Genomic DNA, 26968 nt, shown 5'->3' with positions numbered 1-26968 from the left:
TGAGTATGGTGTTAGCTGTAGGTTTTCTGTAGATGTTCTTTATCAAGTTAAAGAAGTTTGCCTTTATTCCTAGTTTACTGAGAGTTTTTGGTTATGAATGTGTGTTGGACTTTGTCACATGCTTTTTCTGCATCTATTGATATGATCATGTGATTTTTCTTCTTTAGAGTGTTGATACGATGAATTACATTACTTGATCTTCAAATGTTGAATCAGCCTTGCATACCTAGAATAAATAACAACTAGTTGTTTTATAATTGTCAGATTTGGTCTTCTAATATTTTGTTGAGGATTTTTACATCTGTATTAATGAGAGATATTGGTCTATAATTTTCAGTTCTTGTGATATCTTTGTCTGGTTTTGCTTTTGGGGTAGGGCTGGGCTCGTGGAATGACTTAGGAAGTATTCTCTCAGCTTTTATCTTCTGGAAGAACTTGTAGAAAATTTTAAATTGTTTCTTTCTTAAATGTTTGGCAGAATTCACCAGTGAAACCATCTAGGCATGATGCTTTTTTGGGGGGAGATTTTTAATTATTGATTCAATTTCTTTAGTATAGATAGGTCTATTCAGATTATCTATTTCTGCTTGTGTAAGTTTTGATAGTTTGTGTCTTTCAAGGAGTTAGTGAATTTCATCTACGTTATCAAATTTGTAGGCATAGAGTTGTTCATAATATTCCTTTGTTATCTTTTTAATTTCCATGTTATTAGTAGTGATGGCCCTTCTTTTATTTCTGATATGGTAATTTGTATCTTATCTCTCTCTTTCTCTCTTTTTTCCTTGGTTGGCCTGGCTACAGGTTTAATAGTTTTATTGATCCTCTTAAAAAACCACTTTTGGTTTTATTGATTTTTTTTCTCTATTGACTTCCTGTTTTTAATTTTATTGGTTTTTGTTGTAATTTTTATTATTTCCTATTTTCTGCTTACTTTAGGCTTATATTACTTGTCTTTCTCTAGTGTCCTAAGACAGAACCTTGGATTATTGATTTCATATATTTTTTCTTTTCTCATGTTTGCATTCAAAGCTATAAATTTCCCTCAAAGCGTTGTTTTCATTGTGTTCTATGATTTTTAATAAATTGTCTTCATTTTCATTTAGTTGAAAATATTTTTAAGTATCTCTTGTGACTTCTATGACTCATGTGTTATTTAGAAATGTGTAATCTCTAAATATTTTTGGATTTTATCTGATTCTATTTTTTCTCCTTTCTTACATAACCATTATGTTTCTCTCTAGTATTTTTGAAGTGGGTGCTCTGGTATTTGCAGTATACATTTACAGCTAACCTAAGTCCACTTTGAAATAACACTATACCACATTACTAGTAGCACAGTTACCTTATATTTGAGTATTCCCAATTACTCTCTCCCATCCTTTATAACATTGCTGTCATTCATTTCACTTATCTCTATGCTGTAATCACCCAATACAATGTTGCTATTTTTACTTTGAACACATTATTATCTATTAGGTGAGTTAAAAAGTAGTATAAGGGGCCAGCCCCATGGCTGAGTGGTTGAGTTTGCGCACTCTGCTTTGGCGGCCTGGGGTTTCACTGGTTTGGATCCTGGGCACGGACATGGCACCCCTCGTCAGGCCACAGTGATGTGGCGTCCCACATGCCACAACCAGGAGGACCCATAACTAAAATATACAACTGTGTACTGGGGGGATTTGCGGAGAAAAAGCAGAAAAAAACCAGTAGTATACAAATTTTATTTTATAATTTATTCTGTTTCTCCTCCTTTCTTTATATAGGACTGAAAAACTTTTAACATTTCTTGCAAAGCAGGTTTATTGATGATGTAATCCCTTAGTTTTTGTTTCTGTGAGAAAATCCTTATTTGTATTTCACCTTTGAAGGATAATTTCACTGGATACAGAATTCTAGGTTAGTGGTCTTTTTCTTTTAACACTTTAAATGTTTCACTCTACTGTCTTGCTTGTGTGATTTCTGAGAGACATATGATGAAATTCTTATTCTTGTTCCTCTCTAGGTAAGGTGTAATTTTCCTCTGCCTTATTTCAAAATTTTATCATTTTCTTTTGTTCTCTTCAGTTTGAGTATTGTATGCTTAGGTATAGTTCTTTGGCATTTATCCTGCCTAGTGTTCTCTGAGTTGTCTGGATCTGTGGTTTGGTGTCTGCCATTAAATTTGGAAAATCCTCAGCCATTATTACTGTAAATATTTCTTTTGCTCCTTTGTCACTCTCTTAAGATCCTTCTGGTATTCCAATCACATGTACTTTTTGTGATTATCCCATGGTTCTTGGATATTTTTTCATGTGTTGTTTTGTTTTTGTTCGCATTTTGGTTTGAGACATTTCTATTGATGTATTTTAAAGCTCACTGATTCTTTTCATGGCCATGTGTAGTCTGTTGATGAGTCTATGAAATGCATTTTGTAAAACTTTCTGCTACAGTGTTTTTGGTTTTTTGCGTTTCCTTTTTTTTGTTTAGTGGGGAAGATTGTCCCTGAGCTAACATCTGTGCCAGTCTTCCTCTATTTTGTATGTGGGACGCCACCAAAGCATGGCTTGATGAGTGGTGTGTGGGTCCATGCCCGGGATGCAAATCAGCGAACCCTGAGCTGCTGAAGTGGAGTGCACAAACTTAACCACTACACCACTCGGTCAGGCCCTCTGGCATTTCTTTTTGATTCTTTCTTAGGCTTTTCATCTTTCTGCTTACTACCCATTTGTTCATGAATGTTGTCTGCTTTTTCCGTTGGAGCCCTTAGGATATTAATCATAATTACTTTAAATTTCCTGCCAAATAGTTCCAAAATCTGTATCACATCTCACTCTGGGTCTGATTCTTGCTTTGTCACTTCAGACTATTTTTTTTCTTGTCTTTTAGTATGCTTTGTAATTTTTTGTTGAAAGGTGAACATCATATATCAGGTAATAGGAACTGAGGTAATTAGGCTTTTAATAGGAGGTTTTATGCTAATTGGGCTAGGGACTGGGGTGTGTTTAATTTTTTCTTTAGCTGTGGGAGGCACAGACTTAAAATTTCCCTAGTGTCCTTTTTTTTGTTTCTCGTTGTTGTCTTTGGGGTTGACAGTCTGAACATTTTTAGGCCTTGGAGGAAGTTAAATCACCTTTTTTGTTTGTTATCTGCAAAATGAACCAGGTTTTAAATAAATAATAGTTAACTGGGTAGAGAATGCTGTATTTTTATCAGTGTGACATATGAGTGCTTAATTGGCTATTTACTTTTATTTTCACTTGTAGTTGAAATGTCGTCTATGTATTGTTTATACTGCCATTCTTCCACGTAACAATATAGTATCCAAAGAGAAAGAGTGGGAATATAGTAAAGGTGGGACCGCTTCTTGTCGGTTACTTTACTTACCCTGAGTGTTGAGAGGGATCATGTGATGAAATGCAGCCTTCCAATATCCCCAAGGTTTTGCTACTTTAAAAAATTTTTGCCAGTGTTTCACTTCCGAATGTATTCTATGTGTAAATCCATATCTACTGCTTATTTAGTATATATCCCAGTGGATATTACAGATTTAAATAGTTTTCCTTAAACTATTATATGTATGTTTTATTTTTGGAACAAAGTATGCCATTGAGTCCTCCATTATAAAGTATAAGCAGAATCATTGTATATAAATGAGTGAGAGACATCAGATCAAATATTTGAGTGCCAGCTGCTTGTTGTGGTATGAGATTAACTGAAGTAAAAATGAAAAGTTAAGGCACAATAGATGAGTAAACATAAATAGAAAATAAGGGATGTCATCAGGGTTAATTGCTGGGTTAGAGAAGTAGTGGGAGCTGTGAATTGAGGAGGTGGGTAGATTGCTTTGGGGTCCTGGAGTGGACTGTGATGGCAGGCTGCAGAGCTGATCCGTACACACAAATCTGAGAGATCCTATGTGAGCGAAACTCATCACAGTATCAACGTGCTAAAATGAGAACCCTCATTGCTAACAACTGGCTGACTTCCCTTCCCCAAGTTTCCTAAACAATTTGTTTAAATTATTGACTGAAAGATTATTAAATTATCAATGATTTAATAGAACAGAGTTAACTGCTGGCTGAGTTAAGGGATGAAAATAAAAGATTCTTTCGTTATCGATTGAAGTGATGTCCTCTGCAGAAGAGAGGCGATCATAGAGGAGTGAGCAAGCTTTCTGGTTCTGCCCACTTGAGAAAGCATCTGTCAAGCCTAACAGTTCAGGCAAGGGAATTAGAATACAGCCCGCCTAAGTGTGGAGCCTGGCTCTGTTCTCTATTAAATGTGGAGATATTGACGATGCTGATGGGTGAGGATGATTGAGTAAGATGATGGAAGTCATGTAATTAAGTCACTGTTTGTCACATAGCAAGTACTCATTAAATGGTCACTACTATTTACTAATAGTAATAAAACCCAAATTCAGCTGTGTGCTACATAATTGTTTCGGATAAAAGATACCTTTTCTGTGTATTTTTAATGAATGTAAGCTAATAAGTCCGATGGCAGCTACTGCTTTGCTTAAAACTACTACATAATGCAAATGACAAAAGGACAAAAACTTTTTTATTCTTAAGGAAAATGGAGTTTATTTCCAAAAGAAAGCAATATTATTTGGGGAGCTGTATTTCTATATCTGTAATTTACATGGAACTCTACCAAAAAGTCATTATAGAACCTCACCAGGGAAGCTCTGTGTATTTCAGCTCCTTCAGTGGATAATTGAACTGCTGCCATCTGCGTTGTTGTGGAGTGATTGGAATTACTTTCTCCTTAACTGGCTGAACTCAGCTGGGTGAACTTCTCTGTGGTGCTTTTGTTTAGGATTATCTCTGTGCCCACCGGGGGCTTCATTTGGCATTCATCTGACCTTGCTCAGTTTGAAATCATCATTCCAACTGGGAGGTGAGGTGATCCTAGGCGGGGCTGAACATTGAGGAATGCTGCGGGATTGTTTTGTCAGTTTAGGAGAATGACTTCAGTGCATGTTGGTTATAATTCCTCTGCTCCTCACAGTGATCAGTGAGAATGAGTTCCCGCCTGCTGTCATATGTTTGAAGAGCCAGAGATGAAAGAAAGGAAGGCTATGAGGAAATGATGATTGTTTTATTCTGAAAAGTTTTTCTTTCTGGTTTTCTATTAAATAGTTTGATTTGAAACAGTTTTGTGCAGCAAGCCTGGAAAATCATCATTACCACTTATTGCACAGGTTGATATATGCTAGTAATTGCTAAAATATACATTGGCTTAGTTGATAAATTTTGTTCCCTTCTAAGAAGACAGACACAGCATATATTCATACCTCTTGCAACAAGCCTGCTAGGATTGAGGCTCCTTAATCATGCAGTTGGCTGTTGAAAAGGCTACACCCACATTCCTACTGCAGTAGTGGTGGGGGTGGAGCAACCCATATTGAGTGGTAGTTGGGAAGAGAAGGTGAGGCCCATGGATAAAAATCCCAGAGTTTTCAGATTTAGCCACAGACTCACTAACTAGAAGGGCTTCTGTTAAGAGGAATAAGGATGACTTAGGAGACAGACAATGGCATTGAAGAATATAGCATTGCCGTCTCAAGTTCAAGATGTCTGGGGCCTTCTGATTCGCTCTCTCAGGTGTGTTTACTCTTCTTTTCCCCTTTAAGGGAGTAGTTGTCTACTGTAACACACTGTGCACTGCAGTTGTTTACTTGTCTCTTTTCCTCACTGTAAGCTCCATGGGAGTAGAAAACTATCTTTAGCATGAAGCAGTGTGTTTGGCACCTAGGAGGTCTCAATAAATTTTGAATAAGTGAAATTATATGAGCAGCTTTCTTTGCTCTATATTTTTTTCTGCCTCCCGTAATGGAGTCAGAAAATAAATTGGAGTTTTTCTCTTTTTTTTGTGAGAAAGATTGGTCCTGAGCTAACATCTGTTGCCAATCTTTCTCTTTTTGCTTGAGGAAGATTGTTGCTGAGCTAACATCTGTGCCAATCTTCCTCTCTTTTATGTGGGATGCTGCCACAGTGTGGCTTGATGAGTGGTGCTAGGTCCACACCCAGGATCCAAACCTGTGAACCCTGGGCTGCTAAAGTGGAGTGTGGGAACTTAACCACTGCGCCACTGGGCCAGCCCCAAAGTGGAGTTTTTCTTAATTGGTCAAACCATTTAATTGTATGTTAACCTTAACAGAGAATATAGCCCTGTATTTATTTATTTAATATAGTGGCCAAAGGATGTCTGATAACTTTTAGATAACATGACAAACTTGCTGAGTAGGTATAAACCCTCAATCTTGGCATTCAATGTGAGTAATTATTAATATATATTCATTAATATCTGTAGATTTCATGTGGCAAAAGGAAACCTGTGTATCAAAAAGTTGAAAATTAAAGCATAAGAAAACCATGTGTGCTACCAGTTGAGGAGATTGCGCTCTTTTCGTGAATTTGGCCTGGTTTTAGAGAATGTGCCAAATGCTCGTGTGGTAAAGAAGGATTACACTGATACTCTGCCATGCTTTGTCAGCATCGTCTAAACATGCTTCATGTTAGTTTATTCATCACTGGTAGGAAACAAAGTGTCCATGGACCTAAATTTTATAGATATGTGAAGCTAACTTTCACAACGTAGTAATTTTAAAGACATTTCTGAAATGGACTACTTGCATCCATGTTATCTAAAGCAGAGTCTGCTGATATATGGAACCTCTTTTCTCCATGGCTGGTGTGGGCATCGTGAACATCTTGAGACGCTGTTTTATGCTGATAGGCAGCTGAGGTTTCAGGAAGCACGTTCCTGGGGACTCCGCGCCACGAGCTTCAGAGCCCACTATGGTTCCTTTATCCAATAGTTTAGTCTTTCCTTTTCTTTTTGTCTAGAGTCATTTCTCTTACCAGGTACGCCTTGGGCTGATCCTTTCACACTGCAGAAAAAAGTGCAGTTTTCGCTTTTTATTGACTAATAATCCACATGTAGAGAGGTATTTTTCAGAGTAAATGCCAGGAGTTTTTTCATGCGGTGTTTTCTTGAGGTTCACTTTTCTCCCTCCTCTCGTTATACAATGAGTGGAGGAAGCTTTTACCTTTATGGAAATTGTATTTATTAATCATTATTAACATTTGTTAACTATCAAGACTCAGGGTTTATAAAGATGATAAAGTTCCTGATTAGTAAGTATGTCATCTAAATTTCAGGTAAGATTAATTTGCCCAAACACACAAGGGGGTAGTTTTCTGCTTAGGGAAGGTTTGATGTAGTGTGGATTGTGTAGCTGCATTTTCCACCTGGACATCATGGTTTCCTTCATCAAGTACACAGCAGGAAGAGAAGCTCCACCCATGTCATGGGTTTGCTCTCTAGCAGTACATCTTTCTGCTTGCTGCTGAGCATCAGCAGTTGAATTCGCTTTAGGAGAAAATCGGCTGTCTTGCATTTGACCTCAGAGGTACGCAAGCCTATTAAACCTTGTGTGTGAATGCTGTCTGGGTGTGTGGGTGAGAGCAGGGATATGCTCTGACCAAGAATGACCTCCTTAGGCTGGAATTTAATTACAGCTGGAAAGCTCATGCTGCTTTCTCACAATGAGATTTCAAGAAACACTGAAAAGCTGGAATACCTTCCCACTCAAGGACTATCAGAATGGCATATGTCTTTGATCAAGCCTCATGCAAATACTGACACAGACCATATCAAGTAAATCGGAAAATTTGACTTGCATTTATTTCCTTGAAGTGGGTTGCTCAGATAATAGTTTATTTTTACACTTTTTTTGCTGTATCATTGTGTGCAGTCTTTCGATGTTTTTTCACCTTCTTGATAAAATCACTGTTTTATAACCTTTAAAATAAGGAATGATGCTTTGGTGCCTTACGGTATAACCTAGATTTACATCTTTGTGTTCTTTTAAAGATTTGGACTCAAGACTAAAGAATTTTATTCTAGTGATTGTAAGTAAGTTGGCAGATATTTTCATTTTGCTGGGTGTCTAGCTCTTGTCAATAGAAGGTGCTATTTCTGATAAATGGGTCCTTGAATTGGTGAGACTGGCTTTTGTGGGCCACCCTGGGGGCAGGGAGGGGTAGGAGTTGTCTGTTTGGAATGCTGAGTGCATTGGGCTGGCTATTGCTGAGTCTCTAAATATATTGCTGTTAAGAAGAAATTCTTCCTGTAACCAGCTGCCCAATTCAATTAGCAGTTACGTGAATGCCTGGTTCTGTTTAGTGAATATTGTGCTTCCATCAGATCTTTGTTCAAAAGTTGCTTTCTCAGGGAGACTTCCTCTCCATCTTAAAGAAAGTTGAGGGGCTGGCCTGGTGATGTCATGGTTAAGTTTGGGTGTTCCATCATAGCGGCTGGGGTTCGCAGGTTAGGATCCCAGATGCAGACCTAGCACTGCTCGTCAAGCCACCCTGTGGCGGCATCACACATAAAATGGAGGAAGATTGGCATAGATTTTAACTCAGCGACAATCTTCCTAAAGCAAAAAGAGGAATATTGGCAACAGATGTTAACTCAGGGCTGATCTTTCTCACATACACAAGAAGTTGAATAGCTTCCTTGTCCCTTTTCCTCACATAGCACTTACCTCCATCTAACACACTATTCATTTGATTTCACTATCTCTTTCCACTAGAAGATAAGTTCCATGAGGAAAGGGGGTTTTACCTCTTGTTGACTACTGAATCCCAATGGCCAGGACAGTGCTCAGTAAATGTTGAATGAATGATGATTGAATAGTTTTCACTGGTTAGAAGCAGGTGAAGTCTATAGTCTAGTCTCAAGTAGGCACAAACAGCCGTGTCTGGCTGCGAGAATTCCTTCTCTAGGTCCTCAGTTACTGTAACCAACTTCCTGGGTGAGAGTCTTTCTCTAAAGCAGATGCTAGGACATTTTTGGGACGAGATTGGCTCAAGTGTCCAGAACCTCTGAAGTGGAGACAGACCAAGAGGCTCTAAGATGTAGAGAGCTGGGCCCATGGCATAGGGAGTGTTTGGTGCCTTATTTATTTAAGGGCGAGGAGTTGTTTCTCCTCTGGAAATCAAACTCTTACCTTCAGAAACTATGTTACCAGTGGAAAAATGATCCCCGATCCTTTGTATGCTGCTTAGCCCTGAAATCTTGAGAGAGAATTCCGATAGTCCTTATCTAACATCAAGATGTTGATTCACTTAGGTCACTTGTTATGTTAATTAGCCATCACCAAAATATTAAGTCAGATTCACTTATTCCTGCACTTAATGTATCACAAATCCAGTGTAACACTTAGGCATGTGAGGCCTGGGGTTTAGCATGCACTTAGTTTAGGCAAACCAAGTGTAAAAATAGTGGTTAAGAGCTCTGATTCTGGAATTCGACTGCTGGATTCAGATTTAGGTGCAGACTCTCATTAGCTGGGTGACTTATGGCACGTTACTTAAGGAAACCGAGGCTTGAATATATTGTCTATGAAATGGAGTAAAAGTTGACTCACAGGATTGTTGTGAGGATTATGTAAGATTTCTTATAAAGCTCTTGGCATAGTGCTTACAGATAGTAAGTGGTCAGTAAATGTTAGCTTAAATTTATTCACTCATCAAAGATTTTTAAGTGTCTCCAGCATTGTAGAGTTAAGAAGGCAAAAGACTTGTAAATTCGAATTCTAAGTACGTACTTGGGTTATGAATGGATTGCTGAGTGGGATCCCGTAGACTGAGAACAAAATTCATAAGAGATCAAGCTTTCTCTGAATGTTTTTTTTCCCCCCAAAACCCCAGCACATAGTTGTATATCCTAGTTGTAAGTCACTGTAGTTCTTCTATGTGGGACGCCACCACAGCGTGGTCTGATGAGCAGTGTGTAGGTCCACACCCAGGGTCTGAACTGGCAAACCCCAGGCCACTGAAACAGAGTGCGCAAACTTAACCACTCAGCCATGGGGCTGGCCCCCTCTTTGTATGTTTAAGATGAACTTTATTTACACAAATTAGATGCACACAATGGCTTCCAGAAAACTTATAGTAAAGAAACTATTCTAGCAAAAGCAAAGGTTTTTAGAACTGTTCTTTCTTTAAATGATCTTTGTCATTACACCAAAGGATTTAATGCAATCTGGAGTGCTTTATTTAGCTAGCTGATTTTTAACCTCCTGTTGAGACTAGGAGGAGGATTAAAAGGGAAAACAGAGCTGTATTTTTGGTTTTAAAGTAGCAGGCCTGCATACATTTGAAAATCATAGCAGATTCGGGTATAATTTTTGTCCATACCCCCTCCTCGGGCTTCCCCCCTCTTTCTCCTGCACAGCCCCTCTCTCTCCTCTTCCTTTGTGTATGTGTCTCTCTCTCCCCTCTGTGTATCTTTCTCTCCTCTATATGTGTCTCTCTGTCCTCTGTGTGTGTGTGTTTGTGTGCGTCTCTCGGCTCTGTGTGTGCATCTTTCTCCTCTGTGTATGTGTCTCTCTTTTCTCTGTGTGTGTATGTCTCTCTCTCCTCTGTCTCACACCTATACTTAATCAAGGAAACATTTATTTTTAAAACATATCAAATTCCATGAGTCTTTTACACTATCATGTAAGTGTAATGATTATTCTGTAAATATTAGCGGGATTATGCAGTAAAATTTTTTTAATAGGGTAATGTTTGAGAATGAAGAAATTACAAGATGACACCTCAATTCTCACTATTTAAAATCATCACAGAGGCCAATTTCATGAACACTAAACTCAAGGAGAGTAGTGGGGCCTGTGGAGTTATCTAAAGAGTCTAGCATTAGTCCTCAAGTAAGATCTGCTTTTAAAAACAAGATAGTAAATATTATATCCTGTTCAATTTTGCAAGAATCTTGACTATGATTGGAGTATCCCGCAGAATTTTTGTATGCTCTAAATAAAAAAGCTTAAATTTCAGAGAGAGATTTATCGAATCTTATTCAAAGAAGATAAAAGATTTCCTAATAGTGCAGACATAAAATTTTCTACTAAAATGTATTGCATTGACTCAACAAATTCTTTTTGTATATGCTGCCATAACTGGACCAATGGGCAAAATGTACTTTTGCTTTAATTATCTCTCTCCCTCTATCTCTCTCTGTCTTTTCTGGTGGTTTGTACTGGGAAAAAAATTCATAAAGTGGTTGGATGCAAATTCTTCAAAAAAACAAAAAAGAGATAAATCACATAGCATGATGTCAACTTGGAGCCAGTGAAATGTGGTATGTTTTCTAGAGTCTTGCTACTCAAAGTGTGGTCCCTGGACCAGCAGCATCCATGTCACCTGGTAGCTTCCATTTAATGTACTGAGCTCATCAGGATCTGCTGCAGGCCTGCAGAATTACACTCTGCATGTAAGATCCCCCAGGTGATCCAAATGCACAGTGAAGTCTGAAAAGCACTTAGACTGTGTGAGGGCGTGGTCAAGACTGTTGATTATTCTCAAGCAGATGTGCAGTCCAAAAGGGTGGTTTAGTTTTGCGTACTTTTGATGGATCTGTGAAACAAGAATATCATATAATTACTTTTGGTTTCTCCCACACACATGCGTTTCTGCCATAATGAGACATATGTATTCTTGTAAAAGCTTACCTTCTTCAGATATTGCACACACATACATGCACACACACACATGATATCGGGACTTACTGGGAATAAATAGGGTTAAGGGCAGATAATTAAAAACCTCTGCAACTTTAACTACAGCATCAAGAAAAACGGTCTGATAAAAATACCAGCAGAGTTAAAACTACACTAGCATTTGTACCCAGTACCAGTAGATCCCATGTAGCCTTAAACTCTGGGATTCTTGCTTCTTCAAAAATGTGCTCCATGGTGTTGACTTCTTTAACTCTTTTGTTTTTAGTATAAACAGTCAGAATCTGCATGTGCAGCTTCCCCAAATAGCTTAATGCTGTGGAAAGTTTAGTGGATATTGAACCCACTAATTCAGCCACTTCTCATGCTGAAGGAAAGCTCTTCAGGATTTGTAGCTGCTTCTACAGTCTTTACATATAGGTAAGATGCCCTTTAACTGTGAAAAGGCATGTCCCTGGTGGTTTCAAATGTCAATGTGTTGGAAAAAAATCATACTTGAACACATGTGACTTTCATGATATAGCTTATCTACTAATCGTAAATGACTTAATTCACATTGCAGGAAGGCATGGTGGCAGAATAGACTGAAGTTTTCAGCTTTCTAATGTTTGCAGATTTCCAAATGTGCTATGAAACCAAAGATAGAAACTTTTCATTTAATGTGTTGAGTTCATCAGTATAAGGAGGTAGTGGGCTCACAGTGATGAAAGATATGGAAGTGAAATTGAAATGCACATTAAAGACAGTATGAAATAGCTTAAAAAAAAAGCCACTGGATGTGCAACTTTCCTCCTGACCCCTTTGGGCTGCATATCCTCGCTGAGGTGAAGAGTTAGACCTGACAAAATAATCTCTAAATTCCCATCTTGCTCTGATTTTCTCTTGTAAATATTTTTAATGATTTCTTTCAATTTATGTGTTTGGAGTTTAATGCTAAGCCAATGCCAGATCAAATGAATTCCTGCCCCTTCTCCTACTTTAGTCTCTCTTAGTGAGTGGGATCCCCCCTTTTGTCTCTGGCCTCTTTCTTAAGAGGCTTGCTAAATTCTAGAAGAGGAAATGGCAAAAATGACTCTTAATAGCAAAGTCACTTTACGTCATTTTCTCTTTCTTTGCTTATTTAGGGAGTAATCTGCATGAATTCCGGTCTTACAGGGGCTTTTAAGAGTTAGAAATGTGAAAGCGCTGGGTAGAGGTCAGAGAAGTGGGTAAAGGTCAGTGATATGACAATATTTCACTTACACCATTTAGGTGTTTCTTATACTATTGAGTGGCAGTCTTTGTCTACATAGGTAATATGGAAAGACTATATATACAGGGTTCAGAAATCAAAAAAGTAAAGGAAAACAATAGAAGGGAAAGGTTGGTTCTCAGAGCTGGGACATATTTTTCTAAAAAGTCATTGGCCCGACTGTTTCTTCTGGGAACCATCTGGAGTGGGGCAGTGGGAGAGGACAAACTGCAGTCAACCCAAGGTTTGATTGAAACCTGAAGCCTTAGTGGATTTGAGCGAGGACTAGGATAGAGAGCTCTCACCATTTTGTGGAGTTTTGTGAGCTTTTTCCTTCTTCTACTTCATCATTTTCCACAGTGGCCTCATAATTTCCTTCTGGTGGATCCATGCCGGGGGCTTACCGATTATTACTTGAGGATGGCTCTGGTGAGAGGGAAAACTTGGTGGAATTCCCCTTGAGCTGCCTTCCTGGAATGAACCTGGGTTGAGAAATCGTCGGGCTGTGGGCATACAGATAATGCCTGATAGACAAGTCATGGTATTGCTGCCACCATCTTATCAAATGCGATAAACTGGGACTGCATTGTAGCAGCAGGGTCACAGCCTAGGAAGGTGTCTGTGTGTATGTACGTACGTGTGTGTGCTTTCTCTTTGTCTTTTGTTTTTGTTTTTCTGTACTGCTATTATAAGGCTTTCATAAGCTGAACCTAAGAGGTACGTGAACACTTTTTTTATTGCGTGCGTGTTTTTTCTGAAAACTGTTTTTTCTCTCTGTTGGTTTAAAAAAACCAAACAAACCAAAAGATGAAACTCTAGTAGCACCTTCTGTAGGAAATAGAATGATTTTTAAACACTTAGACCTGTAGAGTACAGATTAATTTCTCTAAAAGGACTTTGATGTTTTACTGTTAAAATAAGCTAAGCAATTTGTCTTTTTTCGATAAAAAATGTTATGTCAATTTGGCATATGTAAACAAAAATTTATTTTATGTCAAAAAAGAAAAAGGGACAGGAGAAATACACTTATTCTGGTTTTCTCCCTACCTTTGATCACGCCATTACATATAACTTCCTGACTCCAGGAAGCACCAGGCAGAGAGGAGCAAGCTCAGCAACATTTTGAGGAAGCACTCAGCTAAATCCAGAAATTAAGACACCACGAAACAACTGAACCAGTGTAGTCAATGAGTTAGTGGCTTGGAAGAAGAAGGAAAAAAGGAACAGGGAACTATTCTGTATATTAAAAGGGACTTAAAACATTTAAGAGACATAAGTGAATGCAATGAGTAGATTTTGCTAGGATCCTTATTTGTAAACAAGCAGAAAACAAATTTTAAAGGTAACTGGGGAAATCTGAATGTAGGCTAGCTTTTGATCTTAAAGAATCATTGTTAATTTTGTTACATAAACATAAGGCTATTATCATTTATAAGAATGTCTTCCTCCCCCTCCAAGATGCATACATATGAGGCAAGTCCTTTAATCTCTCTCAGGATTTGTTTCTACATCCGTGAAATGAAGATGACGATTGTGGAGGATTTTGTAGGGTTGATGTTAAGATAGAATGAGATAGTATTAGCACAGTCTGGCCAGGGATTGTTATGTCTTGTTTATTACTATTGCTATCATTATTACTATTACTGTATGAGTTTCATGTATCATTTCAATTCTAGCCCTATCTTATCCTTTAAAACTTTTGTTTCATTGTTTTTCTCTTGGTGATCCTATCAGTGTCCTGTCAGTCAACGTCAGCAGTTATCCTAGGTGGCCTGCTCCACTAGGCTTAGACATCTTGGCCCATCTTGGCCTTGCTCACCATTTACTCTAGGCACCAAGTTCTATACCAGGCCCAGTGACTACCCTGAGTAGATGCGTAGTTACTTGTTGAATGAATTAAATCTATTGTCTGTAAAAGTTACAGCAGAAAAATTAATCTGTATTGAAATACTTATTGTGCTAAATAGTAACAGACTTCTAACTTGCTGGGAGAGGATGTAAAAGGGGCGCATCCTCCAGCGCTGTAGTGGACACTAGTGTCTGGATTCTCATGCTATTGTTTCAGTCACTCGCTTCTTGCCCACAATCAGGCTCCTCCTTCCTCTTTCTCAGAAAGTACTCATGTGGCCATTTCTTTCTCATCAGATTGTAACCTCTTTAAAAGATGAGAAAGAAATCATATTAGCATCCCTTATAATGTTTTGCACATAGTAGGCAGTTGCTAGCTGTCAGAAGAAGACTCTATTTTTGTACCTGAGATATTTTTGGATATTTTGATGAGTGGGTGGGGGGGTTGGGAGAATATGTGGTGTAAGAAATGATTTTTTTTAAAGCAATTAGGGAAACAGTTGTAGATGTATTGTGGAATCCTGTAATTTCTAGCTGTCAAATATTCATTTGGCTATAATTATTATAATGCTTTCACATCAATTAAACATGTTTTCTCTCTCCATCTTGAATATTAATAATTGGGAGTGTGTGAGGAAGAGGCATTTATGTAATGTGGATTTGGTGTTCAAACGTGGAAAGAGCTGAGATTCATTGAAATAACTGGGAGACCCTAGATGCTGATGTTTCAGAGATGCAGTCTGTTCAAAACCTCACAGTATTGTGACGAGGTAAATGCTTAAGTCTGAATCTAATAGCTAAGTGCCATTTTTGTTTTAGGTTTAAAAGAGTATCTGTGTAAAGGATCTGACATTAACTTAAAGACTTAAACTTAGCTCAATAATTCTATCAGATGTATTTTGGGTTTTTTTTTTCATTTTACAGTTCATTCAGAACATTGCTTGTTCGTGTCTTACCTGTTTTTGTGTAAGGAGAGGTTATGATTTTTATCAGAGTAATATGTGTGAGGCTCATAAACAATGTATTTCCCCACATGAAGAGATAAAGTAGGTTAACAGAATTACCACTACTACTAACTACTAAAGACTGGTAAAGAGTGGAAATGTTATGTTACAAATGAAGTGAACATGTGGAAATCTGTTTATTATTACATTTCAGGATTGAATATTTTGTTTTCTTTTTCTTTAAGAAGAAGCAGTGGGGGAAAAAAACTATGCCTGTTGCATTCCATGCCAAGGTCAATTCTTCATATTTTGTCTGACTGTTTAATTTAATAACACTCAAGCATAGAAGCAATCAGGGGGCCACGCTCACTGCTAAATCCATAGTTATAAAGAAAGTACGGACTTCAGAACTTCAAAAAAAAGCTGTTCGTTAAGCCCAGACCTAGTTGGAGATCATTTTGAAAAGTGTTTATAATTTTCCAGGATTCCAGGATTAAGACAAGGAAACACAAAATAGAAATGTATAGATTTGGCAATGGCTTTTTTTCCTTAGGTTGAATTACCTTAGAGTTTTCTTTTTAAAAAGAGGGAGCTTGTGTTCGTTGTATCATTTGAGATTTGTTAACTGCTTATCTATAGTCTGTGAGTTTTAGTGAAGTGATTAAAGAATGAGGGACTATTGACCTTTGGTAACTAAAATACTCTTAGATTTTACATCAAGTCCAGGATACATTCACCTAGTTCTTAAACAAGCTTGTTTTAACATGAAGAACACTAGATTTGAAAGTTTGAAATCCTGAGAAATATTTTTTCCATGACTCTGAAAAATAACTTCAAATTGCATTTTTTTTCCTGAGAAGGATAAAGTAGATATATCATGATTGTTTTCTTTCCTGTGTTTCATTTGTGATTGGCATTAATAAAAATACTCTAACCTAATTCAGTTTATTAAAGCAGTATGGATTAAATATTTTGCACAGCCAAGTATGCTAAGTCTTTGAAACTATTTCTAGAGGTTTCAAATAAAAATGTAAAACGCGGCAGTAATGTATAATCTACGTAGGTGTATATGTTGATTCCTCCTGCCCCGTTTTCATCTAAAAGAAGCTCCTCTTTTCTTGCTCCATTTTGTAAACAGGAGTTGCTTATGGCTTGTGTACTGGAAATGCTGCCAGGAAGCAGGGTGAGCAAAGCATCTTTTCCCATGACCCTCACTCTCATGTTGTTCCAAGGGTTCCCTACTTAGAAATGCCTTGATAACCACATTCATTCCTAACACACCCCACCCCCAACACACACAACTGCTGAGTGCCATCTGACTTAGAGTCCAGCTGCAGCTTTTTAAAACACTAGCAGTGAAGGCTTTTACCTAGAGCAGTGAATATCTATGAAAAGATTTTGTGTGATGTATTGCATGTGTATAGAAAAAATTTTTTTAAAAAGATCCAGTTATTTCGTGTCATCCTGTAAGCTAAAAGTTGATTCGTGGTTTTTTTTTTTTATTCTCTAATTTTGGACTCACTAAAGAAAGCTATTATTGAGTGTGTTCATTCTTTTTGTATGATTTCTGGAACTTTTCCTACTGACGGTGAAATCTGAAAGGCTAAAACATACTTTAGATTCCCTTGTTCCATGACTTTTATCATGAATATAAAAGTTTTTTTAAGAGCCAGCCCTGATGGCTTAGTGGTTAAAGTTTGGCTCACTCTGCTTCCGCCACCCAGGTTCAATTCCCGGGCGGGGATTTACACCACTCATCTGTCAGTTGCCATTTTGTGGTGGTGGCTCACAGAGAAGAACCAGAAGAACTTACAACTGTATACAACTATGTACTGGGGCTTTGGAGGGGAAAAAGAAGAAAAAAAGGAGGAAGATTGGCAACAGATGTTAGCTTAGGGTGAATCTTCCCCTGCAAAAAAAAAAAAAAGTAAAAATAAATGAGAAAAAAATATTAAAAAAAAAGTTTTTTAAAAGACCAGGTTATGCACAACCAGAGGCACTCACAACTAGAATCTACAACTATATACTGGGGGGCTTTGGGGAGAAGAATAAAAAAAAAAACGACCAGGTTATGCTGGTCACCATCCATTCCCCCTTCACCTCCCAGTTCTTATATGATGCCTTCAATTTCTTCCTTTGGTATAGAGGGGAAAAAAACATTTACTTAATAAACACAAGGGCTCTGAATTTCTCTGATCGTCCCACCAACACTGTGAAGTAAGTGGTATCATTCTTCTTTTATATATAGAAAATTGAGACTGCAAGGAAGAGGTGAAGTCATTTGCTCAATGTAAGAAAAAGCTAGTCAGTCGTGGAACTAGGATTTACACCTGTCTGTCTGATACCAAAGCACTATTCGTTGCCATTTGACAATAATACTATTCAAGCCATGAGCATTATCCAGGAGCTTTATGTTCTAGGGGGAAGGAAAAATGCCCAGAAGGTAGAATTTTATAAGGAATGGTTCTTGAAAGTGCAGGAGGCTGGTGCCAGAAAGTGTGAGGTGAAGCCTTGGGTAGATGTGCTGCTTCTGGTAGCTGCCCCTTCTGCTTTCTCCTGTGGTCCAGTGTCAGACTTTCTGCTCCAGAGAAGATGCTGCCACTGCTGTAGTTTGACACAGGATTGGATGAAGCTTTGGAACTTTACTTACTGGATTATTTAAAAAACACATATGTAGAGTAAAGGGGGTAGTGGTGGTTAGACTTTATTTCCCCTGTCCTAGGGAGACAAAAGCTGACAGGAAGTGTAGTTGTTCCTGGAGCCAGGACATGAGGCCTCATTCCAATCCCCATGGGCTTGGGTGGAAAAGCAGCAAATGTGTTTGATGGACTACAGGGACACTCACACGTCGTGAGAGGGGGGAAGAAGGAGCCTTGTTCTTGATGAGACACGATGCCTGTTCAGAAGCTGCAAGGTGTGAAGGTTAAGTATGTGGCATAAAGGAACCCCCATTGTGGGTTGTTTCCTGTTACTGCCTGTCCACCATTCTACCTTGTGACTGACCTTTACACATCCCTTGACTTCTCTCTGCAGCCCCTAGACTAGATTGAAGAACCTCGAAGGCCTAGTGTCCTTGTCCTATCTCAGTTACTAGAAATTTGAATTATGTTACACGAGTTAACTGCTCTAAGCCTAAATGAAAGTGTTAGAAGACCCATGTTACTGAAATGCTGCCTGGAAAGCAAATTTCCGTGGACGACTTTTTTCCTGTGATGTTCCATGGTGAGAGTAGAGATTAATCTTGGTAAAATAACTTGGTACGAGAAGTACTTATTTTAATCTGAAAATTGTTATTTTGTCCTTAACTAAGTTTAGAGCAAGCATTACTTTGCGTTTGTCCTAGTGACTGCAGTGTGCACTGCTGGCGTGCCCAGGTTTAGAGGGAAATCCATGAAGTGTCAGCTTTAACCTGGGACTTCAGACCCTTCTATTTTAGTTCTGTGGATTTAAAAACAAACAAACAAACAAACAGCAAAAACAAACTTGAGAGGTGATCTTAGTGATGGCTTCAGGAAGCAAAAAGCAAAGGGCAGCTGCTCTGAACAAAACTGCACCTAGTCTTCTCCCCTTTTCTTTCCCTAAGCTAGTTCGTACTGAAGCTTTAAAGCATCTGCTCCGGCCTTTTTCTCACTGTGGGTCAAATACTATCATCGGGCTGATCCTGTTGATGAAAGTAATCTGTTTATTCCCCACCAGGCTATCAACTCCTGGATGCGACGAGGTCTTATTGTTTTGTATACCTAATAGGTAGACCTTTGTGTTATGTTAACTGATTGTCACTGTCAAACTGGAATGAGTCTTCCTTCATTTCCTTTGGAACTTTGAAAGGAAGCTAGCCTTGAGACTGACAGGGCCATAACGTCACAAAGTGACATTAGTTCAGTGACCGTGGTTCTTAGTTGATTGTCCTACAGGAGCACAGTGCAGGAGCAGTGAGGGTGGGAATCCGAGGGTTTTACTTTCAGTGTTGTAAATAGTTGAGGTTTCAGGTTTGTAACCTGTGGTTGGTGATGGCAATGTGTTTGAACTGCTCTGAGGCTCCTCTGGAAGAAAAGTGTTTTTATAATTTGAAGCAACAGATTGTATTAGTTAGAAATCCTTCTTGTTTGAATTACTGAGCAGTTATTACATACCAGGCAGTGGTCCCCCTCCTTAGGCCCAGAGAAGTCATCCCCTAGTAACTTGTCACATGTAGTAAATTAATGCCAGCGGAAGTGGGATTATATCCCTTGGCTTCTGACTTTCTGTCCAGTTATGTGTGAGTAATCCAAAGTCTACATATTTTTAAGTCCCATGAGGCACAAATGTTTATGTTAGATGAGCATTTTAATTCTAAATCTTTAACTTTGAGTTAATTCCCTTTAGAACTACTTATAACCACATGATAAAATGGGTATAAGTGAAATTTAAACTGGTTGATTTGGGGAGAGTTTTAAAAAATTTCCTGCCAAATTGGTAAGATTCCTGGAGCACTTAATCTTAGTAGTTTAATCTATGTGATTAAGTATAGGTTTTTACCAGTCATTGTAAACAAGGGCACTGGGAGATTTAAAAAAAACTCTTCCTCAATTTGGAATTGACATACTGAGCACTGACAGAAATCAGACATGTTTAAGATCTTTGGTGGGGCAAGAGAGAGCTAAATAAAAGACTTTTATGTAACGAGTGCTAGCTGTATAATTTAAAAAAGGTGTAGTCTATTGAGGATGGCCTCATTCCATCTCAGAAGCCAAGTGTACTTTAAGAAACTTTGAGTTCAGGCCATGTCCATCTTTATGTGGATTCCTCTCTATCTCCTTTCTCCTTGGCCTAGTTCTAATCCATACTTGTAGGAAATAAACTGTGAAAACTTTAGTCTTTGATTACTTGGTTCAGGGTAGCTTTGAAGAAGATTGCTAAACAGTGGAATGCATAACTGGGAAACATTCGTTTCTTTTAAAGTGTGTTAAAAGTGTCATCGATTCTGTTGGTGATGTTTGAGTTCCAGCGTATTTCTTCATACATCCCTACAAAATTACTCCTAAAAGGAGAGGAGCGGAGACACACACCCATTCTACACACCTGCCCCTCTTTCTCTACTTGAGTAAATCACAGTATAGTTCCATTCTGCCTATCACAAGCCAAAATTTGTTTCTTTACTTTGTCCCATAATATACACTCTTCCATAATATACATTTCTTTTCATATAAAAATAATAGAGAAGTGCTATGTTTATCCTGTGTCACTCTACTACAGGATACACATATCTCGTTTTAAGAAGGTTGCTGTTAGAGGGTCTTACTGTATGCTTTTAGTCTCATTCCTCTGTTTATGCAAAGTTAAGTAAGTACCTTGTATGTACCAGGTCTAGATCTGTTTGTTGAACAGTGAAGAAAATACACAAAAACTTGTGCTTTCATAGAAATTATATTCTAATTGGGAGAGACAAATGAATAAAATGTCATAGGTGAGATGGTGATAATTGCTACTGAGAAAAATTAATCAGAGGAGGTTATGTATAGAAGTGTATGTCTGTGCATGCGTGTGTGTCCTGTAGGGGCTGCTACAGTTTTGAATAGTTTTGGGGAAGGCCTTACTGAGAAGGTGACATTTGAAGACCTGAAGGGAGGGAGGACCCAAGGTTATGTTTAGATAATTCAAGTGCCAGTTTCTTCTTGAGGGAAAAACATTTCATTTTGAGTAAATTCTCATTTATTTTAATCTTTTTTTTTAACTAGCTGGTATACTGTTATCACTTGTCTGTCACTGCCTTTGAGTAATCTGGAGGTGATTCTAAATTAAGTCCTTTGACAAATTGACGAACTTCGCTCAGACCTACTTGACTAGAGTTAGAGAAAATACTATCTTCAGTGTCTTTAATTCTGTGAAGTTTGTTCTCCGTTCATCTCTAGCAGTCGTTGCGTAGTCTGACGTTCCAATTCACTTTAATTCTTACTTACCAAGTCTTTGGGTGATAGGAAGTGGAGTCTTTGTGGACCGAGGGATGTAGAAATTGCATAATAGGGAAGTTAATACATACCTTTTGATTGATTAAGTGAGCCTTATGTGGGAAAGTTTTGATAAAATGAACTACTTTGTTAATTTTTCCGTCTCTTGCATCATAACGTTTTCAATAAGTACAAATTAATGAGTTTCTTAATTGTTTCAGGATTTATTGCGCTTTCAACTGGTAGGGAGTTAAAATTTTACCCTTGCTTAAACAAATGATTTCTTAGCACAGAGAGTGCACGTTCATAGCCCAAAGATTTGTTTGCAGGATAACACTCAAGGTATTTAGGAAGAAAATCTCTCAAGCCCTTTAGAAACTCCCATTTACATGTAAGTGATATGCTGATAACATATCAAGTTTACTGCTCAATAAAGCTCAAACCCCAAGGAATTCTACTTGATCCATACTTCTTTACTCCCTTCGTTCAAGAAGTTGTGATTAAAGAAATACACAATGTAATTTCAATGAAATGATCTGATAATTTAGATGTTTAGTCTGATATTCAGTGTAACTTTTTGTAATGTTGCTATTGTAGCAGATATTAGTCACTTATAAGCTTGATTTCTAAGGATTCTCATAGAGAAGTCTAGGTATACACTTCACTATTGTGATATGGCTTAAGTTACTACATTAGCTGAAGACAGTGCTTACCCCTGCTCCGCCCCCACCGCAGACCTGTGCAATTAGTGCACAAACTTTACTTCATTTACCATAAAGGTCGCTGACCTTGAATCATGGTAGGCTGGCTCCCTACACTGCACTGCATCTGAACTACCTGTGAGTCTTAGATTATAGAGATTTTCTATACTTAAAAAGTTATGGTCAGGGACCATGTGCTGCAAACAGAAACAGTATACACAATTTCCTTTCTTGGTTGTATATCTCTTCTCATGAATTTTCATCCTGAAAATACAGAGAGAGACTATAGTGCCTGACAATCTTGTTCGTTACCTGGAGAGCCCTTGTTAAAATATTGCCCACAATCCTACTGTTTCAGCATTTCTAGAAGTCTCAGGTGGCTTACAAAAGCACAGAGGTGCTGGGAGCTGCCTTCAGCTCTTGTTATAAGCTTGGAGCCTCCTCTGCCAGAAACAAGCCCAAGGGTCTGGGTGGCTTGAAGCCTTCAGGCCCTATATATGCCCAAGCAGTGAGAAACTAAGCTGGAGAGAACTGATTTATTTCCCACTCTCCTGTGGTTAGGGACAACAGAGGTTGAATACTTCCAAAGCAGGCTTTTCAAGGGGTTAGGGTTTTGTGGCATTCAAAGATAGGAAAGGTGATTGAGGCAGTGCTCTGTAATTTGTTTAGTTAGGTTATTAGCTCCTTGAGGTTAGGCATGATGCTTCTCTTTACTAGACAACGTCAGATGCTCCAAAAGATGCCATTGTTCAATATGACTGAGTGAAGCATAAAATATAAAGATACATGGTGACTCATAGAGCCTAAGTTGTGCAGTTTTTATATTTTAATCTCTCTAAAATTGGGTATGGGTCTTACAATTTAGAATCTTAGAATATATGAGCGATGGTAAATAAAAATTACAGCACCTCAAAATTTTAGTAGTTAAGCAACTGATATTAGTAAGTTTTGAAGTAAGCCAAAAATACTAGATAAGAAGAGCTGAAAACCACATATATATTTAAGTTTTTGAATTGAATGGTGACCTAATCACGGGCTGACTACATGTTGTTTAATAAAAGCCTGGCATGAATTGTGTGTATCATTTGTTTGAAAAGTCCCTTTATTTGCAGCAATAAAATAGGGACAATATGCCTTCCAAGTGTGGGAAGCTCTGAAGCCAGACATAGTTGCACAAGTTGACACAGTTGGAATTCCTCAGTTCTGGTTGCTAAATAAAAGTCTTAGCTATTCAGAATCGCAGCAGGCAGTAGCCGACTCTGTACAGATCACTGAAGTGCATTCATGTTGGCAACTCAAATAAATAGCATGGTGTATATGTGAAGGAGTTGTAGTTGGATTACAAGATTGAGATTTACAGTTGTATTTCTATACTCTAATAATGAGCTAACAGGAAGAGAACTCAAGAATGCAATCCCATTTACGATCGCAACAAAAAGAATAAAATATCTAGGAATAAATTTAACCAAGGAGGTGAAAGGACTATACTATGAAAACTATAAGACATTTTTGAAAGACATCGATGATGACATAAAGAAATGGAAAGATACTCCATGCCCATGGATTGGAAGAATAAATATAGTTAAAATGTCCATACTACCTAAAGCAATCTACAGATTCAGTGCAATCCCAATCAAAATCTAAATGACATTCTGCACAGAAATAGAACAAAGAATCCAGATGGGGCAACAAAAGACCCTGAATTGCTAAAGCAATCCTGAGATAAAGAAGAAAGCTGGAGGCATCACAATCCTTGACTTCAAAATATGCTAATCAAAACAGCATGGTACTAGGTGCAAACACAGACACAGATCAATGGAACAGAATTGAAAGCCTAGAGATAAAACCACACATCTTTGGACAGCTAATCTTTGACAGAGGAGCTTAGAACATACAATGGAGAAAGGAAAGTCTCTTCAGTAAATGGTGTTGGGAAAACTGGACAGCCTCATGCAAAAAAAATGAAAGTAAACTTTTATGTTTTGCCATACACAAAAATTAACTCAAAATGGATCAAAGACTTGAAAGTAAGACCTGAAGCCATAAAACTATATATATAGAAACTATAGGCAGTACACTCTTTGACATCAGTCTTTCTAGAAGGATCTTTTCAAATACCATGTCTACTCAGGCAAGGGTAACAAAAGAAAATGTAAACAAATGGGACTTCATCAGACTAAAGAGCTTCTGCAAGGCAAAGGAAACCAGGAACAAAATGAAAAGACAACTCACCAACTGGGAGAAAATATTTGCAAATCATATGTCTGATAAGAGGTTAATATCCTAAATATATAAAGAACTCACACAATTCAACAAAAAAAACACAAACGACCCAATCAAAAAATTGGCAGATGATCTGAACAGACATTTTTCCAAAGATACATAGATGGCCAACAGGCATGTGAAAAGATGTTCAGCATTACTAACCATCAGGGAAAGGCAAATCCAAACTACATTGAGATATCCACCTTACACCTTTAGAATGGCTATAATCACCAAGACAAAAAAAATAACAAATGTTGGAGAGGATGTGGAGAAAAGGGAACCCTCATACACTGCTGGTGGGAATGCAAACTGGTGCAGCCACTATAGAAAACAGTATTGAGATTTCTGAAAAAATAAAAGTAGAAATACCACATGACCCAGCTATCCCACTACTGGGTATGTATCCAAAGAACTTGCATTCAACAATTTAAAGAGACTTATGCACCCCTGTGTTCGTTACAGCATTATTCACAATAGCCAAGACGTGGAAGCATCCAAAGTTCGCAGCAACTGATGAATGGATGTGGTATATATATACAACGGAATACTACTCAGCCATAAAAAAAAGACAAAATCATCCTATTTGCAACAACACAGATGGACCTTGAGGGTATCATGTTAAGGGAAATAAGCCAGACAGAGAAAGACAAACACTGGATGATTTCACTTGTATGTGGAAGATAAGCAAACACGTGGACAAAGAGAACAGACTAGTGGTTACCAGAGGGGAAGGGAGTTTGGGGGTGGGCATAAGGGGTAAAGGGGCTCATATGTATGTGGTGAGGGACAAATAATAATGTACAACTGAAATTATACAATGTTATAAACTATTATGACCTCAATAAAAAAAATGAGATTTGCCTCCATGTTTTCTGATGGTTATGATTAGTCACTCCAAAATAAAAATACGAATACTTTAAACATATGAAGTGTATCTTCTTCAGAGCCACTTATGCATTTTTATAATGACTGTCCCATGTAAGTATATAATACACCAACAGTTAAAATAGTTACGTAATAGAAATATAGTAAGATCCATAAGAATGAGAGATTTTTTTTAAAGTGAAAAAAGGCTAAGAAAAGGAAAATTGTAAATGATGTGATAAAAAATTTTTTTTATTTGCTACTGAATTAAGCCCAACATGATAGAATTGTAGGTACAAGAGCAATATTTATTTAAGGTGGTATTGACCTGGACATGGGAGATGAAGATTTCGGCCCTGATTCTTTTGCTTAGTTTAGTCACTTAACCTTGGGCCTTAAGTTTCTTTATCTGTGAAGCAGAGACAATAATCTACCCAGTCTTTTTCCCCAGTAGGGTTCCAATGAGATAAAGGGTATAAATATGATTTGAAAAATCTCATCATGTGTATTTAAAGTGGTGATATGGCTGTAATAAGTCCATTTATTAAAAGCAGGACATTTGGAACTTAAATTAGAATAAAAAGTAATAAAATAGTGTATCCCGCCAAAATCATCTGTATTGTGATACCTTGAAGTGGGATGGAGGGTTGGCTCTAAAGGTGCACAATGAAATCTACAATGTTAAAGTGTAGTTTTCCTGAAATAGTCTGAAAAATTGCTTTAGTGTTTCAAAATGGGGTAGGGCAGCAGAAAAATGAAGTCTGTAAACATATGGGATAAGAAGTCTCTTGAAAACAACTTAGAAAAAACACTGTGTAAATGGAGAATAATGATCTTTGTGCCCTTAGTTCCCTGGCAGCCCAGGCTCGACCCTGTTTTACAGAGTCCTCCTTTTCTGTTTCTTTTTGAAAGAATGAGGCATGATGCCAGCATACTTCCACATCTCGTCCAAGACAGAGGCTTATGTATTTGCCTTTCATTACTATTCATTATAAAATATTTTCAGTCTTTAAGAGGATGTTAGTCATGTTATGTGAAAAAATTCTTTTGCCACAACCATGCTGTTCATTTATAGCCATGATATTGCATGATATTATACACTTACGTTTGGCCAAAGAAAATCAATAAAAATACAATAGTGAAAACCCAAATATGCTGTCACCATAAACATAGCCAGCCACTTAAGCTATAACCACATTCTAAGCTTGTGATTCCACTTAAATTGTGCTTAGAAAATTTTTGGAGGTTCGTGTGTGTTAGCTTGTTTCTTTGCTTGGTTAAACAGATTTCATTATTGGGTCTGGGAATGTTTTTCTTAAGGAATGCTGGAATGCAGATATCTATTAACCACTGAGATGATAATAAAGTTGTAGTAATAATGTGAATCATCAGAGGCAATATGAGTGTTGTACAACTTTCATTAGTGGTGTATGGTGCTAAAGAGCTGATGGGAAAGTGTTTAAGTAAATGGTAAATTTACCTTTTGGGATAGAGATGTTTGTTGTGACTTTAGTGTTTCCTTGGTTGGCAGGCACTTTGGCTGCCTTAAATTTGCTGCCATCATAGTGGTGACCTTTTTAGGTCCTGAGAGGTAAGCTTAATGCAGGTCTATTAACTGAGAGCCAAGAATAGCATGTCTTTCTAATCAGTTTTTTCCTCCTGAAAAATAATGG

At 37.8% G+C, this 26968-nt stretch overlaps 1 protein-coding gene across 2 annotated transcripts in view; it reads left to right on the top strand.

The window, feature by feature from the left end:
- The window catches only part of ARHGAP42 (Rho GTPase activating protein 42), a 261928-nt gene that overhangs the window by 29375 nt on the left and 205585 nt on the right, over positions 1-26968 (top strand). Inside the window, exon 1 of one of the 2 annotated variants that reach the window (XM_070490390.1) lies at positions 5437-5588. The exons of the other annotated variant lie outside the window; for it this stretch is intronic. The gene's annotated coding sequence lies outside the window, so the exon portion shown is untranslated. Of the gene's footprint in view, positions 1-5436; positions 5589-26968 lie in introns of those variants that run through there. 2 annotated transcript variants of the gene reach the window in all.

The sequence above is a fragment of the Equus asinus genome, chromosome 20 (assembly GCF_041296235.1).
Source record: "Equus asinus isolate D_3611 breed Donkey chromosome 20, EquAss-T2T_v2, whole genome shotgun sequence".
Lineage (NCBI taxonomy): Eukaryota > Metazoa > Chordata > Mammalia > Perissodactyla > Equidae > Equus > Equus asinus.
Note: the sequence above shows the minus strand (reverse complement) of the source record. Positions and strands in the feature narration are given on the sequence as shown.